General features: G+C 32.9%; 1 protein-coding gene and 1 pseudogene across 15 annotated transcripts in view; one reads left to right on the top strand and one right to left on the bottom strand.

The window, feature by feature from the left end:
• The window catches only part of LOC143663737 (putative protein FAM10A4), a 39766-nt pseudogene extending 27786 nt beyond the window's left edge, over positions 1–11980 (bottom strand).
• ADGRL3 (adhesion G protein-coupled receptor L3) overlaps positions 1–12114 on the top strand; it is an 841123-nt gene that overhangs the window by 337593 nt on the left and 491416 nt on the right. The window lies entirely within an intron of this gene.

A 12114-nucleotide genomic window follows, 5' to 3' on the forward strand; every position in this document is an offset into this window, starting at 1 on the left:
GCTCTTATATCAAATTTGTTTGCCCTCCAGGGAAAACTAACTCTGTCACTCAAGATTAATTTCTATTAAGATTCAATGCGTTTTACCTAATTTAACTTGTATGGTTAGTTTAGTTGAACACCATAAGTGCATGGAATCTTGGATAGGGTGTGAGATTTTGTTGGTTTGTCCAGGTTAGTGTGATGCCACGATATATCCCAGAGTTATTTGGGCAGTGAATAAAGAAGTATTTGCAAAGTCCCCTTGAGGGGCTGGGGAGAAAAGAGGAAATATTCAGCTTCCCTATTTGGAGAATTCCTGGTATTCTTGCAAGCAGTGGAGACAATCAAATCAATAGGCTGAACCCTCAATCTTGAGGTTCGCGGCCATGAAACTTATTTCTGCAGAGGATAGGCCACGCTTACTTATAATTATGCCTGAGTCACCCCCAGAGAACCTCTTTTGTTTCTCAGATGGCCTCTCTCTCTAAGCCAACTCAACAGGTGAACTCACTGACCTCCCCCCTACATGGGACATGACTCCCAGGAGTGTAAATCTCCCTGGCAACATGGGACAGAACTCCTGGATGAGCTGAAACCCAGCATGAAGGGATTGAGAAAGCTTTCTTAAACAAAAAGGGGAAGAGAGAAATGAGACAAAATAAAGTTTCAGTGGCTGAGAGATTTCCAACAGAGTCAAGAGGTTATCCTGGAGGTTATTCTTATACATTATAGAGGTATACTTTTTTAGTTTATGGTATATTGAACTGCATGTAGCAAAGTACTTGAAACTGTTGAGCTGTGTTCCAGTAGCCTTGATTCTTGAAGATGATTGCATAACTATATAGCTTTTACAGTGTGACTGTGATTGTGAAATCCTTGTGTCTGATTTTCCTTTTATCCTAGGTATGGACAGATGAATAAAAAATATGGATAGATATAAATAAGTTATAAGCTAGATAAGGGGTGAAATAAATTGGGTAGATTGAAATATTGGTCAGTGAGAGGGTGGAGCATGTGGTATAGGTTGTATGAGTTTTTTTTTTTTTTTCTTTTTATTTATTTTTCTGGAGTGATGCAAGTGTTCCAAAAATGATCATGGTGGTGAATGCATAACTATGTGATGATATCTTGAGCAATTGATTGTATACTGTGTATGGATGGTATGTGTGTGAAGATTTGTCAATAAAAATATTTCTTAAAAGAGATTGAGTGCTTCATGTTGAATACCTTATTTGCTGGTAGATAAAAGAGGAGGTAATTCTGTGTATTTTGCTTTATGAAATGATGTCATTTTAAAATAATTCTGAAAGAATCAATTCCATTCCCAATCCTCTGATGTAGGAACATTGTCTATAAAATGACTACAATAGACCTTTTTATTTATCAATATATGGTTACTTTAACCTATATCTCATTTATGATCCTCATATAACCATAGAGAAAGTAGAGGTATATGTCATACCTCAGAGATATTGTAGGTTCAGCTCCAGACCACCACAATAAAGTGTATATCACAATAAAGCAAAGCACACAAATTTTTGTTTTTCTAGTATATGTAAAAGTTGTGTTTACACTACACTGAAGTTGATTAAATATACAATAGCATTACGTTTAAAAAATTATATATATAACCTTAATTAAAAATACTTTATTGCTAAAAAATGCAAACCATCGTCTGAGCTTTCAGTGAGTCATGAGCTTTGTGCTGGTTGAGGACGTTGCTTGATATTCGGGTTGGTGGTTGCTGAAGTTAGGGTGGCCACAACGATGTCTTATAATAAGACAGTAATGAAGTTTGCCACATCAACTGACTCTTCCTTCATTGAAAGTTTTCTCTGTAGCATGCCATGTTGTTTGATAGCATGTTTCTCACAGTAGAATGTCTTTCAAAACTGAAGTCAGTCTTCTCAAATCCTTCTGCTGCTTTTTCAACTAAATTGATATACTTTTGTTGTCATTTCAACAATGTTGAGAACATCTTCACCAGGAGTAGAATCCATCTCAAGAAACCACTTTCTTTGCTCATCCATAAGAAGTAACTCCTCAGCCGTTCAAGTTTTATGACATTGAAACAATTCAGTCACATCTTCAGGCTGCACTCCTAATTCTAGTTCTCTTGCTGTTATGACCACATCTGCAGTTACTTTTTCCACTTAAAATCATTGTGACCCCCCAAAATCATTCATTCATGAGGGTTGTAATTAACTTCTTCCAAACTCCTGTTAGTATTGATATTATTTTTTACCTCTTCCCATGAATCACAAATGTTCTTAATCATATCTAGACCGGTGAATCCTTCCCAGAACTCTTCAATTTACTTTGCCCAGATCCATCAGAGGAATCCTATCTATGGCAGCTACAGCCTTATGAAATGTATTTCAATAACAAGAGTTATTTCAACTCTTCTTCAATAACAAGAGTTGAAAGTTGAAATTACTCCTTGATCCATGAGCTGTAGAATGGCTGTTGTGATAGCAGTCATGAAAACAGCATTCATCTCCTTGTACATCTCCATCAGAGCTCCAGAATAACCAGGTGTATTGTCACTGGGAAGTAATATTTTGAATCTTTTTCCCTGAGTAGTATGTTTCAAAACTGGGTTTAAAATAGTCAGTAAACCTTGTTCTAAACAGATTTGCTATCATCCAGGCTTTGTGTTCCTTTTGTAGAGCACCGAGTAAATTTAATGTCATTCCTAAGGACCCTAGGATGTTCAGGATGGTAAATGAGCATTGACTTCAACTTAAAATCACCTGCTTCATTAGCCCCTAACAAGAGTCAGCCTGTTCTTTGAAGCTTTGAAGCCAGGCTTGGCTAACCCTTTCTAGTTATGAAAGTTCTAGATGGCATCTTCCTCTAATGGAAGACTTTACTGCGACATATAGACAGAACATTCATGTGTATGTATATATGCATGTGTGTGTATGACTATCTTGCCTTACATCTACACTATGGTTTGTTAATTCTAAAAGAAAAAAAAGAAAAGCAGAAACTCAGATTTGCCATCTTTAACGATTTATTTATGACTAATAAAATAGTCATTGGTCATGTCAGGACCCTAACTCAATATTAAGTGTTTTAATGTAGACTTAAAATTTACACTTAATGGTGCATTATTTTGGTATTACTGATTATGCTAATATAGGATTATATTATCCTGTAGGATACTAAATCTTGTCTGACAATAAATTGCAACTTAAATAGAAGGCCAAGTTAATGGGACTTGGATATATCAGTTCATGTGTGTGGCTTCTTTAACTTAGATTGGGAAATCTGTTAATATGTATTAGCTATGTTACTGCAAAAATCATCCTTTCCCTCCTCATTTTCTTGATTTTGCATGATTTCTAAACTGCTTTGCTTAGAGTTGATGTTTTCCAATTCACAGTTATGAAGAATAAGTCTCAAAGTATATTGTTTCGATGAAAGAGAGAAAAGAGAATTTTCCCAAGAACTTTGAACTGTAGGAAGGAAAAGTTGAATTTCACAATAAAATCCAGAAAATTCTTTTTTTCTTCTGAGGGCTGTATCTATTGTCTTAAGTTATTTTTTAAAAATGTTAACCCTTTCTTTTGTATCTGGTGAATATTAGAGGAGACAGTTAAAATAAGTTCTGCAATACTCTTAGTAGTTATAATGTGTCTGATGAAGATAAGCCATATGTAATTAATAAATAAAACTAATAATTAAATATAATTTGCTCTTTTGATGGTAGTTTATGCAACAAAGTTCGCCCTTATTTAAGGAATTTTCTTAAATAGCATTTACTGTAAAATTCATACCATTTAATTGCATGTGTGTGCTCATTTCATTACTCCCTCTGACCATTATCAATAAAAAAATACAAGAAAATAAGCTCCCCCCATTTTGGTGTGAAAGGAAGGTGATTTATTTGCTTAACAAAAATATAGTATCTTAATTTCTGTAACATAGTGAACTTACCCATACTGTACCATACAATCTGATGAATATTAAAATACCCATTCATCTTGAACCTTGAGCTTGAAGAACATTATGAATCATTATTTCTCGTCTCGTGTTTTTTTTTTATTAGGAAATAGATACTTGACACAGGGAAGTCACCTGACAAATGCCATTCTAGTGAAGGGTAAGAATCTAAATATTCTAGAATAAAAGTTCAATTAATTTACAATGTTAAGGGAACTTTGAGTCCATCAGGTCTGTTATTTTATAAATGAGGAAGCTAAGACTCAGAGAAGTAATTACTAAAATGCAAGTTCAACTTGTACACTCACTTCTAAATCAGTTTGGTCAAGGGTAGTGTCAAGGGCTGTTTTAAAGCTTTGAGTAAACTTCACTTATCTCTGTCATCTCATCTTAAATAATACTGTACATAATCATTAAAAATATTTAAGCAAGTACATGCATATATAGGAAAAATAGGTAGAGAGCATTATTTATGTGCAGTGTTCAGATTTCCAAAATCACAGTTCAATTTGTACTATGATTAGAGAGAGTAGCAAGCATTTGGAAGAAAAATAGTAAAGCTTAAGGGAAAGATCCTTTGTATCCACCCCCACCCCCATCTAAATATCTAACCAGATTTCTGTCCCTAATTCTCTTTTGACGCTTCCACCAAATTCACTGATATGTTCCTGACATCATTCTTGTCAGGGCAGGAAGTAAATAGGATCTAATTATTAATTTGTCTTGTTGTGGACTTTGCACTTATTATTGCATCTTATATTTTTCCTTACTCAATTTTCATTTTTCTTTTCATTTACCCAATTATGTTATTATTGGATTATCTGAGTGCATATGAAATTTTTCTTCTCTATCAGTGTATAATACTATCTCCTTTAATTTTTAACCTTTTTTGCATGGGTTCCACACCAAATACCTGCAGAGGTTTTAGGGGTTTCTGCAGCAAAATAGCTTAATCAAACAAACAAGCAAGCATAACTTATCATAATGATAATTTCTAAAACTCAGTATACCATATCACCTTCCCAGCTACTCTTTTCTGATACTTTTACTTCAAATGATACAAATACTTTGTAAATAAACTATTCTTTCTCCTTAATGGATCCAAATCCATGTTTCCCTTTCTTTCCTCTTTGATTTCAGAGTTCATCTACCCCTTCTCAGCCACAGAAACCCTTGCCAAGGGAAAGCAGTAGACAACAGCTACCAATGTCTGTTATGTGAGACATTGTGAAGTAATCGTTTGCTTTTCTAATTAAGGTTCTGAAAACTGAGAGATTTCCAATGGTAATACACTAAGCAAGTGGTGAAGTTAGGATTCCTGCAAAGAATTTCTCCAGAGTCCATGTCAGTTCCACAATAATTCACTAAAACAAAGTCATTAATTAGGGTTAATAGTTTTTTTTTCAGTCTTCATCTTCCTTGAAATTTCTAATAGATGATATTAATCACCATTTCCTTCATGATCCCCATTTCATCCACTTGCTTCTGGGAAGCACAGCAGTGGTTCTACTACTTCTTTCGAAATCCTTCTTTTTCTTCAGTGATTCCTTTTTTAAAAAAGAAAATTTCATCTTGTCCCCAAAATTCAGTTTAATCCTTTTATAAGACTCTCAGCCCTTTCTTCTACAACAATATTTTTCTAACTATGTGCCATGATTGATGATTATTTTCTCCTATAACTCCAGTGGGATCGAAACCCTAGATTCATGATATGATGGCCACTACTATGTGGTTATAGGAGGCCCTATGGTTGGCAATTTGTTTAATTTCCTATGGTTGGCAATTTATTTAATTTCTATGAAGTAGCTTTAACTTACTATTTCCATTAACACAGGTTAAAAAGTTTGAGAAAGTTGCTCATGGATAAATATTTTTGGGACAAGAGCCACAGCATTCATATTCATTACATTCACATTCATCTCCTGGAGACTGAAAGCTTATGTTTTTGATTATAATAAAACTCAACAGCTGTTTGTTGAATGAATGGTTGAGTAAATAGATAAATAAATTCTATTAACCTACAAACAATAAGAGGTTCACATGAAATAATTTTTCCCAAATGAATTGACTGTTTTTGAAGATTTTAATATTTATTAGAGAGTTTTTTTTTTAATTCTGTTTTTTAAATCCCTTTTCTTGGTGAAACTTGCTTTTAATAGATTTAGCATAGTGGTAAACAACCTCATGAACCATATAAAACACTATAATCATATAATTCTTCATTTTTTGAAAAGTGGAAGTTTTATTCCAGTGGACTTACTGTTTATTTACAGAGAATATCAGGGGACCACAAATACAGACAAAACTTTAACTTTTAGTAGTTACTATCTGTGCAGTTATTCTGTCTTGTGTCATTTTGTGCTTCAGTGAAAACTACAATTTACTCAACTCCTCATGGTCTTCTTTTTCCTCTGTAAACCAGTTTATAGCTCAGTCTCTCATTGGACTTTGAAGCTAAGATTCTTAGTATACCCTGATGTTATAAAGTGGAAAAGCAGTACAACTTTAAATGCAAATATGTTTGAAAAGATAAATTTATGAGACTATGAATTATCTAAGATACTGTAGACAAATCTATTTTTAAATATATATGTTGAAAAACACATTTCCCAGTCCTTAGAAAATTTAGACCGTGTCTTCTGTGACTGGGGCTATTTATGGGAATGTGCTATCTCAAAACACTATCAATTAAATTAATATATCAGCATTAGGTGATTAGTAAAGCTTAATTATGTCACATTTTGCCCCATAAATAGCACTGCATTACTTTGCGTCATGTGAAATTGAATACTGCAGAGTTTTATGGTTATTTCAGAACTGAAAGTTTCAGGTGTTTTCAAGATTCTATTCTGTGATCTGACCTCATCTTTGAGACCACCCAAGCACTTTCAATCCCCAAAGATCCCTATGGAAAGGATTATATTTTGCCAAAAGTTCAGATTTTTTTTATTTGTTAAATTCTTAGAGCACTTCTGAAATAAGTTTCATGAGTCAGATCAAGGACAAAATAGCAATTATTTATTAATATGAAAAATTAGAGATGTAGAGTCATTCATTTGATAAATATTGGCAAATTGAGCATACACTGCACATTAAGTCCAGTGTGTGGTATTGGGACAGGGTACATTCTGTCATGTTCAGAAGAATTACCCCATAATATATATATTTGATGGATATCTTACTTGCATTTATCTTAATATTTTATAATCTTGAATATTCTAGAAAAGTTCAAATAGTACAGTTCTCTCAGTAACTTTTTTTTCCAAATAAGAGCTATCAATTAGTCAAACTAGATTTAAATATTATTATCATTATAGTACATACATTTAAATTATATCTGCATTTATACAGCCGCTGCTCCCTGAAGGAAAATCATTTAATTCCCATTTTCAGTCTTTCAACTGCCTAAACATATTTCATACATATAAGTAGACATTTAATGCACACTTAGTGTATAAATGATTGAGTGAACACATATCTGATTTCTAGTTCTCCCTACCTCCCCATGCTTACCTTTAGACAAACTACATACATTTATGATCTGGTATAACACTTAAAATCAATTGATAGTCATGTATTTTAAATTATTTTCCAGAAAATAGAAATAGATTAATTAACTATTTTCCATCACTTATGGACCAGAATTTCCCCTTTGGAGAGACTCTGAACAAAGAAAGTTTTCAATTAAAATTTATAAATAACTAAAAAATGCTTGTGACCTGTATTCAGCAAATATTTATTAGAAGCCTGCTTAATTGCATTCATTATACTATGGGCTGGGACAGCTGTAAAACATACCAGAAAAAGTATGTTAACATGGAAACACTGGATATTATTCATATTTATTGAAGAGTGGTAGTTTTATTTTCAAATAATTATTGATCTCTCTTTCTTGAAAGTTCATGTGGTAAAAAAACAAAACAAAACTTTAGCCAAATACATGCACAAACAAACAAAAATGAAGAACATTGAAAAATGAATTTAAATTATTTTTGAAAATTGCTTAAAGTGAATTACTTGCACTCTCAAACCAACTGGACTCAATGTATCCCTCTATTTATGGTAAGTCTATTTACCCGTAATCAGTCCCTTGAAAGTATATTTCAAATCGAGGCAAGAAAAAGAGGACTCCATCAGAACGAAATCTTCACCAGTTTCAAAAAAATTAACATGAACATTTTTATTAAAGCAACTATGTGTATGTTTGTATATAAGTATGTACATGATGTATGATACCTTGCATATATTGATAAAGTGAGCATAAACAGATGAACTATTTGCAATTCATAAATACCAGTGTATCACTTCAGAACTTTAATGATTACATTGAACTTTCAGTTTTAAATAATTGGGCTGGCAAACTGCCTGCTGGACTAACTTTGAATGTAGTGAACATGGTTATTAAAAAAATAATCCTCTGCTTTATATATTATGAATGAAATCCTGTTTAGAGTATATGGAATAAATCAATGATAATCAACATCAAACAAGGATCTCTTGTTTGAGGATATTAGGAAATACCCAAGTGTATAATAAATATGAAAATAGATGATCACTAGAAGGTGAAGTTCAGTTCAATGAACCAGAATATGGTGGACCAGAAGATGTGTCAATTTAGGAAATAATTTTGTGTTTATGTATTTATAAAGATGGATTTGTTTCTTGGATCTGGGGCACATTTCTAGGCATTAAAGGATTCTTTCATGAAAAACAACTTTCATTGTACCTTCTGGTCCTGAAGTGATAACTGGGGGATTTGTTAAAATTTATAAATTATCTTACTTAAATAATCTCACAGAAGTAGAGAGATTAGCAAATTCATGTTAGAAGACCCCAGTATATTAGTTATTAAAGGTCGCATGCCTCATTTGTTAGCTGTTTTCTCAAAAAGCATTTATTACTTTCTACTTCACTTAAATCAAGGATCTGAAAATTTTATCTTTACAAATGTCAGTTGATTTTATTTAAGCTACCCCAGTTAAATATTCTGCCAGTGTGATGATGAAGTAGGAAAAGGAATTCAGTTTATGCCTTTATCTATCCTTTCTTGATGTGAATCACACAAAGCCAGTTGTGGATTTAGCTATTCTTTCTGCTCTCCCTTTCAACAACTTATTGATTCAAGCAAATGTCTGTCTGTAATAATACATTTTAGCTTTCTCTACACAGAGTTTTGGCAAGACTTAATGAGATAATTCATTTTGAATAACAGGAAAAATGAGATTTGCTTTTTTGCTTTATGAAATTTAAAGTTTAGATTTGAGTAATTTTTAAAATACTCCTGTTTAAAAATCATTTTGGAGATTTGCACTTTCTTGGGTAAACCATAGACAGACTTGGAGTTCATGCTAGTTCTTGATTAGTTTTGAGTTATTTTCTGTCCTAGTACCATATTTTTTATAGTTTGTTTTTCTAGTATAGTACTCATGGATATTTTGAGGTAATTTATTTGTGTATTTAATTATTTCTAATGCTTTTCCCTCAACCCGTATATCATAAGCATGAATCAGTATTTTGTTGGCCACAGAATACCCAGTACCTTAAAAGGTGCTTTGCATTTCAATGTTGCTCAATTAATTTTGTCAAATGAATGTATAATTTAATCACCAACATATTCCCATAGGGTGAAGGGTTGATGTTCGTCACTCAGGGGTGTCAGAATATTTATCTATCAGCAAATACTTTGAAAATCTATCTCTATTTTGCAATTTATCTCATTTGTCTTAATTATTTGAGGAAACTGAGGTGAATATTTAAAGCTTTTATTTTAATCTACTTCAAGATATGAACTGTGTGGCCCTAAAAAATGTATTATATAAACACTTAAATTATTTGTAAGTGGAAAAATGTGTTTCACTAACCTAAATTGTATATTTTGTGGCTTAGCTGAGCAAAGATAATTGAATGCTTTACATGCCCTTGTGTCATTTCATGACAGTTTTCCCACATATACAAATAACCCCGGGCATAGCCTTCCTGTGATTTTGTTTTAAATATGGTTTTGAATTCAGTCATAAATGTACTGTGTGAGCTGCTTTTCTGTCTTTCAGAATAGTTTTGCTGTTGCTACTGCTGTTAGAGAAGTTAAAAATCTATTCAGTCAAAATCTTTCTGGTGATTTTATCACAAAGCTGGGGAGAGAGGAGAGTTCTTTTTTGAACTAGCCAAAGAGATGCCATTTTCACTTATAAAGACCTTCACTATTGGCCAGAATTATCCATCTTGCTCGGAGGTTTTCCTTTTTCTTCTTGTTTTGGCCTAGGCTTTATGATTTCATTTTGGCTAGCTTTTTGCTCATTCTCTTTTTATTTTTTTTTTTAATTTCTTTGGAAAGAAAAGTTTCATCAGCATTTATGAAAAAGAAACAAGTTGGCTATTGTTTACATCCCACATATCTGCCATTTGGAAAACATCTGGACTTTTATAGCCTGAGAAATTTGGTTGGTTAATACATTTCTCATTTATCTATATCATTAAATAGAGATCTGCTGTCTTTAAAGCCAGGATTTACATTTAGCATTCAGTGTCTAGTCAACTTCTTAATAAAAAATTTAATTGTTTGAAAACATTCCTAATAAAAATTTCAGTAGGGATAAAATAAATAAAGAATGAGCATTTGCTTTTGCAAGTGGAAATTTGCAAACTTATGCCCATCAAATATATTCTCGTGGAATGCATGTCAAATTTTAGCTGCTATAAACGGGATAGGAAAAATCTAACTGAAAAACATAATATCAAAACACAGATTTGGTCAGGCTCTATGGTTAGGCATCTTGTTCTAATCTCAGGTGAATTGCATAGACAATAACAGTTCAACACTGATTGGTTGAGTAGAAGGATATGTTTTCTATGTTAAAGCCATTGTAAAGCTTGTGGATAAAGGATTTATAAACACTGTTGTATATATTTTTCAGTATTGAAAGTATTACTGAAGAGGTTATACCAAGGTCTCTTCTGTAGAGGATTTATGCTGCTGAATTAGAAACACCTCAGTATTATTTCTCAGAATAAAACAAACAAAAATTACATGTCACTAAAAACTCTTTACCCTTTCCATTGATGCCCTGGGTTTGTGTGTGTGTGTGTGTGTGTTTAAGAGAGGAAGAAGGAAGAGAGGTATAGAAAATGAATAGGTGCTGCTTATACATTTCTGAATGTGCAGTGCATTAGAGTGTTTATTCACTGTTTAGTAATTCATTTCTCTCCTTCAAAAGTATAATTTTATTTACCTTACCTATGACATCCCTGTTTATTCAAAACTTATGTTTATCCTTCACTAATTTCTTAATATGTTTCTTCTGTAAAACCTGCCTGACCACAGATTTTCTTAGTTCTACCGTAAGGATAACATAAGCTCTAAATTTGTTGATTTACAGAAAAGAAAATCGCATACTTGATATACTGCTGTGAAAGTATAATGACTACATTTGAGAATGAATATCACGTTTTAAAATTAAAGTAGTGATTTCCCAACTTCCTGAAGTAGATTTGCCACAAAAGTAAAATCTTTATATTAACTTTCATGGTATAACTTCCAAGTGTTAGGAAGAAATTCTTAAAACACCTCAAAATAGTACTAGAACTCTGGTATGCTTTATGCTGTTAAAAGAAGTCTTTGCTTGACACAATGAATGGGAAGTTTAACTTACATTTAATTACTTAGGGATTGGACTTCATTTCACTGAAGCAATGAAAATCCTTACATTCTCTGTCATTGATGATTAGTGTGATATTCTCATATTGCCTTGTGCATTCTCTGAGAGAAGTCCCCTTCCCCTGTTTTCCTCTCTGTGGACACACAGGGAGGATCATTGCATCTTACATGTTTTCTATATGGTGTTCTAGTTCATATATCCCATTCTTACCATTTTCAACTAAGGCTCAGTTTCCTGGACTCTACTTTTTCCCATACACCACTCTATTATTAACATATTGTATTAGTGTCACAGCGGTTCAGTTTACCTTCCTCTCTTTTTTTTCTGTGAAGCTTTCCTGCTACCAGTTTCTTTCCTTAGGGTATCTCGCCTTGGGATCACTTCAGAAAAGTCCATTTTGCCTTTAAGTGGTGCAATCACTAATACTGGATTGAGTGAGGACAGATGAGTTCTTGCTAGTCTTTCCATCACAGTCTTTTTGCCCACTTCCTTAACCCCAGGGACACTTTTATATACACCAATCCTCAGTG

Source organism: Tamandua tetradactyla, chromosome 19 (assembly GCF_023851605.1).
Source record: "Tamandua tetradactyla isolate mTamTet1 chromosome 19, mTamTet1.pri, whole genome shotgun sequence".
NCBI classification, from domain to species: Eukaryota; Metazoa; Chordata; class Mammalia; order Pilosa; family Myrmecophagidae; genus Tamandua; species Tamandua tetradactyla.